The sequence below is a fragment of the Zalophus californianus genome, chromosome 12, assembly GCF_009762305.2.
Source record: "Zalophus californianus isolate mZalCal1 chromosome 12, mZalCal1.pri.v2, whole genome shotgun sequence".
NCBI lineage: Eukaryota > Metazoa > Chordata > Mammalia > Carnivora > Otariidae > Zalophus > Zalophus californianus.
Window position 1 is genome coordinate 66352147 of NC_045606.1, and position 6689 is coordinate 66358835.

The following is a 6689-nucleotide window of genomic DNA, read 5'->3' on the forward strand; positions in this document are numbered from 1 at the left end:
ATTTTCCATACGGGATTTTCTATCAAGGAAAGCAGTTTACATTTTAATTTACTGTAGCATGCGACTCCTGCCAATGCATGTGTCACCATGATATCCACACTGGAGCCCTCCCTTCCCCGCAACAATGTTTATTTAGTCTATACACTTTGTTTATAGTGTCCTCATGGAAATTCTGAATTTAGGGTTATGAAAGTAACTCTTACCGAGCTCCCGAATGTGGTGGACTGCTTTGAAAGGAGGCTTTCCTGAAGCTTATAATAAACCAGCTGATGACCATGTACAGCAGGGTGAGCTTAGAGATGACCTCAAGCTACCTTTATGTTGCAACAAATATTCACATAACACACAACACATGGTTCATCAACTCAGAGGGTTTTCAGCCTCTCAAACAACACTGGGCTCCTGAGTCGTTTTGTTGTTCTTTTTCAATCTCCCCGTTTCCCATCTTTGTTCCCTCCCATTCTTCCCTCACCTTGATTCTGAGAAAGGAAAAGGGAGCGTTCTGGAAATAGAAATTAAATTAATTAAGCCCAACCAAGTGTGCATTTTGATGGACTCCCCCGTTATTTCTATTCTATGGAAAAAGACTCATTGTTCACACAAGCTGGGCTCATTGAGAGCAGTATTCTTCCACTGCCAGGGAAAGAGAAAAATAGTCCCTTCCCTTCCCTTCCCTTCCCCTTCCTTCCCTTTCCCTTTCCTTCCTTCCTTCCTTCCTTCCTTCCTTCCTTCCTTCCTTCCTTCCTTCCTTCCTTCCTTCCTTCCGTTCTTTTATTGGCAGAATTGATGCAGGGGACACATGGCTGTCAGCTCACTCAGGGGTATGCACAGAGGAATTTCAGAATATTTTAGATGTTACAAAATTGCAAGTTAACAGCTGACAGAGGTAGTTACGGAAATTAGTCTTTCAAATCATTTATCAGAGTGGTTACAATTCCCGTTTCAAGGCAGGTGAAATAATAATGGATATTTGGAACTTGAATCCTATTCAATGCTTGCAAGAGAAAGATTATCTTCACCCAAATTCTTTGAATAAATGGAAGAACCAGGACTGCCTGGGCAGATCCTGCTGCCGCCACTGTTTTAATATGATGCTTAGCAGCGGCCAAGGCAAAAGGCGAAGAGAGCTGATGCTCATTGCCATTAAACAAAACATTCCTTGTGAATCCATATGTCATCCGTGCTGCTCCCAGGCTGTTTGAAACCAGAAGTCAGAAACAATCCTCAGCCTTAAATGTGACAGCGAAGGGTCCGGCTTCCTTCAAGAGAGAAGAGAAAACCCTTGTCATGAAAATGCTGCTCTCTTGCTCAAAAATGATTCCCTTGGTGTTCCCAAATATTAAAATGGCAACAGGCTTTTAAGCCAAAAAGCAAACTCCTCCAAGTAATTACAGTGCATAAAGGATAACTGGAAAATATGTTGTGGGAAATCAAGGGAAGGAAAGCTCTTTTCCTTTTTGATATTTGGCAATATAGCACTTTTATGATATTTGGTTATGGCAATGTAGCTCAGCTGGGTGGAAGGAAACCCAAAGCCCATCAGTTTTACAATAGTGTTTCAATAGGGTTTCCGCTGAGATTTAGTGCAGTCCTAGGTGCCCTTTTGTGGGAACATCAATACAAGTATTCATAGAGTACTTTGCAAAATGATGTGGGCAAATGATATACAACCAAAACAAAACAAAAAAGACCAGTCAAGTTGAAACCCTGTTACCACCAGAAAACCCAGCAGAGAGCAAATATTTCCATGTGGTAATTTAAATGATGTGATAATTTAACCAAGGTATGCAGTGGGAGACTTGTTTATCCTCTGTCCTCTAATGTGGCCATCTTAGGAAGACATCCACTTTTAAAGATGGCATTTAATTAAGAGAGCAAATTAGAGAAAATGCAAGAACGATCATAAAACCAAAATTCGGGGGACATGCCACCTTGAATCTCTTCTGCCCTCTGCTGAGTATTGCATACATCCTCTTTGTCGGGGGGGTGGGGTGGGGATCAGGGTATTGGCAGGTGTGGGTTTCTCCACCTCAACTCCTCCTAGAAAACAATGTTAAGGTGGGTCTGGATGTAACAAATATCTCCCTTCTGCTGAATCTTATAGGTAAATACCATGGGAGTGAGTCAGGTGTTTATTTCTTTTCTTTTACTAGTTATAAAATTATGAAAAACATACATCACATAAAATTTACCCTTTTAACCCTATTTAAGTGTACAGTTCAGTGGCATTAAGTACATTCATATTGCTTTGCAACCACCATCCATCACCAGAACATTTTTCACTTTGCAAAACTGAAATCTTATACTCATTAAACACGAACTCCCCCATTCCCCCTTCTCCCAGCCCCTGGCAACCACCACTTGACTTTCTGTCTCTATGAATTTGACTACTCTAGGTACTTCGTATGGTATTCGTCCTTTAGTGATCTGGTGTTTATTTTTAAAGCTCATAATGAAATAGGAAAAGCACATCTAGGTCATAATGAGGAGAGAGGAAACTAAAAGAGTACAGCATAGTATTGGCAAGCTTATGAAGGAGGCAGGGAGTTAACATAAAGTGGCAAGTGGATAAACGGAACAGTGTAGCAAAGCCTGGCAAGTGTCTCACGGTTCCAACTCCTTAGCTTAAAAGAAGCCCCACATAAGTAAATTGTACAAGGAACACAGCTGCTATGTGGCAGGTTTGAGTCTAGGTTTTTGTGACTCTAAAGTTTCACTGCATTGATATTTTTATTTTATTAACCAATTTCCTCTAGTGCAGTTACTCATCTTTTACAACATTGAGAAATTCCCCAGGGATAAAGAACAGGTCTCTTTCTCACACATACGTTGGTCCCCTATCAATTAATTTAATTTAATTTAATTTTTTATTTATTTTTCTTTTTTTAAAAGATTTTATTTATTCATTTGCAAGAGAGATAGAGAGAGAACAAGCAGGGGGAGAGGCAGAGGGAGAGGGAGAAGCAGACTCCCTGCTGAGCAAGGAGCCCGATGTGGGACTTGATCCCAGGACCCTGGGATCATGACCTGAGCCGAAGGCAGACGCTTAATGACTGAGCCACCCAGGCGCCCCTCAATTAATTTTAATATGTTTGACTTCTGAGACCTTGGACCCCAAGTATCCTCTATTATCTTACCCTTGGTCTGAAACACTATAACTTAAGAGTGGCTGTTCATTACCTAGAGCTTGGACCCCTTGAGGTCCTAGGATCTCGACAGTCATTGTCACTTGGGTTTACCCTGGTTCAGTAAGAATTTTTAGAGGGATCCGAGGGGAGGCAAAGTTCATCAAAGTCATTCCCACACTAGAAGTGAGGAGTGAGGAGGAGCTTCTAAAGTGCGGATTTGTAGAATCAGCAAAAGGATTAATTGGGACAAACAAACTACACTGTTTTGTTTGTTTTTTAATAAGCACAGGTGTAGCCAACAACCAAGCAACAAAAAGAAAATTGAATTGTGATGTGCTTTCCAGGGTTAACACCTGGTCAGTAGCATGTTGGAACAGTGGGCATGGCTTGTGGATTCTGCTGGTGCCCCTCACTCAGCTCTGATGTCCTCAACATGGGACTCCTGGCATCTAGATTCTGTGTGTTGGGTTCTCTCCTTTCAAGGCTTCAAGTGCCACTGAAAGTCAGAGTCTTTATTATCTTCTGCATTTCTAATGTTCTAGCTGTTGGTGTTCTTGTTTGCTCGACAAGTCTGTGCATTTGCTGGAGAAGCAATGTTCTCATCTTATTAAATCTGTTTAAAAACAACAAGCAGATAGACTATCCTCATTGCTAATGCTGGCAGTGTTGGGGGGGAATGTTCTAGTTCTGCCAGACTGAGGGAGATCCTGCCCAGTGCTCCTCCCTGTACAGGCCCAGGGTAAGGGCCCAGTAAACAACAGCCATGGTTGGCATTCAGCACCCTGGGGAGATCCCATGCAGGAAAATGGAGTAAGGGCAACATTTATGCCTATCTTCTCTTATTAAATGTCATCACGGAATCTGTTGACATTAGCCAGCCGTCGCATCGACTGATCCAGCTTATGTCCTCGGCATTCTTTGATGTCTTCCTGACACTCACACTCCCCATAACTCTGGCACCCATCCAGCACCCTCAGCTTTGCCCCCAGAAGGTGAGTTTCCAGCACAATTTAGAAAAATAAAGAGAAATAAAAATGCTTCATTTCCTTCAGATCATCCTGAAGCCGACTCTCAGGCAAGAATTTAGGTGCAGGTGGCTTCCTGGGAGGTGATCCCAGGGAGCAGAAGCAGGCAGCGCAATGAGACAGAAGAAGAAAGTCAACAAAGGGGACACAGAGGAGGGGGCTGCAGGACACAATGGGGACTCAGTCCTTCTAGGAACTTTCTGAGAAACTGGAACATGCCTCAGGACCCAAGCATGGCCAGGCTGGGCACTTACCCGGGTTCTCCCCAGGGTTCTACTCTCCCACTCCCTGGATGTACCCGTGTGCAACCTGTATTGTTGAGAAAGCCCCAGGCAGAATGTCACACTGTTCGGAAGAAAGTAGTGAAGGTGGAGAAAGCTCAAGGCCACAAAACCTAGGTCTTTTACTATGAATCTGAGCCAGAGTCCAGGAGCTGGGAGCTTACTCTTACTTAGGAAATTTTAAAATATGACACACTCACTCCTCTAGGACCTTCAAAATTATTTGATCCCACTGTTTGGTGTGACAGTAATAGATCTGGTTTCTCGTAATTCTTTGTCTGTGGTGGCAGTAGTGGCAATGGAAATAAGTCACAAGGGGCACCTGGGTGGCTCAGTCAGTGAAACATCTGACACTTGGTTTTGGCTCAGGTCATGGTCTCAGGGTTGTGAGATCGAGCCTTGCATTGGGCTCCATACACAGCAGGGAGTCTGCTTGGAGTTTTTCTCTCTCCCTCTCCCTCTGCCCCTCGCCCCCCTCAAATGAATAAACCTTTTTTAAAAAGTCACAGAAGTCATGGCAACACTGGGCTGAAGGCAGGCTCCCCCAAAACATGACAAGCTGCCTAATTTTGAGGTGGCTTCCAATAAATATATTTTCTGATGGCCACAGAGGGAGGCACAGGTATGAAGATCTAGAGTAAACAAGTTGGCATGGATTCTTAGGAGGTTTTCCTGGTGGGACTGAAGACACCAAGCCAAAGAAGATGGCACTTTGTTGGCTTGTGGAAAAAGATCTTAAAGTGACTAGTAGGTTCATTCAGTTGCTTAGAGGTGATGAAAACCCACAGTTCCCTGGAATTCCCTTGCTCCTCTAAAATTCAGACTGGATTGGGGCGCCTGGGTGGCTCGGTCATTAAGCGTCTGCCTTCAGCTCAGGTCGTGATCCCAGGGTCCTGGGATCGAGCCCCACGTCAGGCTCCCTGCTCAACGCGGAGCCTGCTTCTCCCTCTCCCACTCCCCCTGCCTGTGTTCTCTCTCTCACTGTATCTCTCTCTGTCAAATAAATAAATAAATAAAAATCTTTAAAAAAAAGTCAGACTGGATTAACAGAAGTCAATCATCCCTGAGTTTTGTGTTTGTCTTTTTTGGGGGGACCAATGAAAAACTTATTTTGTCGATAGAAACAGTTATCAATGATGATGCAAGTGTTTCTGGGTCCTGAGCATCCTGAGAGGACCTAGAAGTGCCTGTGAATCATTTGATTAAGATGACACATATGTGTTCTCCTCCATCAGCTTTGGGTATATTTGCCATTTTATATCTCATGAATGGTTTTTTGGCTAATTTTTCTTGAGCTCTATGCTATGCTGCTAAGGTTGCCATGATTCCTGAACCTGAAAAAGCAGTTGACAAATCCACTAAGGTAAGGTGCTACCCATGCTGAAAACTATTTGTGAGGTGGGGATCCTCTTTCACCATTTATGATTCATTCAACAATGTTTTGACCAAAATACCATGTCACAGGTTAACAGAGGATCTGATGGGAAAAGATGGGCAGGGAACTTGCCCTTTGTGCACCATCCTGTGTTTGGGGACATGGGAGTGGGGATGTCCTCAGGGGACATTAACTGTGTGCTCGTCTTGGCAGCTCAGGGGGAGGGTTTGTAAAATGCTGAGAATCTGGTGGCTTCAGGTAAGGGCCTGGGATACCATGATGAAAATTAGTCCTTGAGAGAGAGAAAGGTCAGCAAAGGTCATTCCAATACCCTAGACGTGAGGAGGGAGGAGAGAACGTGAATAAATTTGTTCTCTTGGTCGTTTGAGTTTAGGAAATCTATTCATAGTCTGGGTCTTGGCTGTTGTGTGCTCAGAGATACTAAAGTCTATACTTTATAGTTAATTTTTATTTTAACAGGAGCTTGGGTCCATTATGGAATGAAGGTTTGGGGTAGCCAAGAACCAAGTGTTGGAGCATGATATACATGAATGTTGATGCAAATATTCTCTGGTTCATCCTCTAGGGACTGGGCCTACAGTCCCTCAGAGTGGGGCTTCAAAGGAACTAAACCCACTGGAATCCTCACAAGAAGCTGCTCTATTCCCATTAGAGCAGCAAAAGCAATATGGAAGTGGATGGTTAGGAATTGGAGGTGGCGCCCACATGAGGCCACATGAGGCGTTTTTGTCTTCATCCCCATGATCCCTTACATTCTGTTCTTTCAGAGCGCCAGCACCGATATTAAGTATTACAACATGACAGGCAGGACAGGGTAGTGGTGTTCCCAATCAGAGACAAGGACTCCGAATTGAGAGTG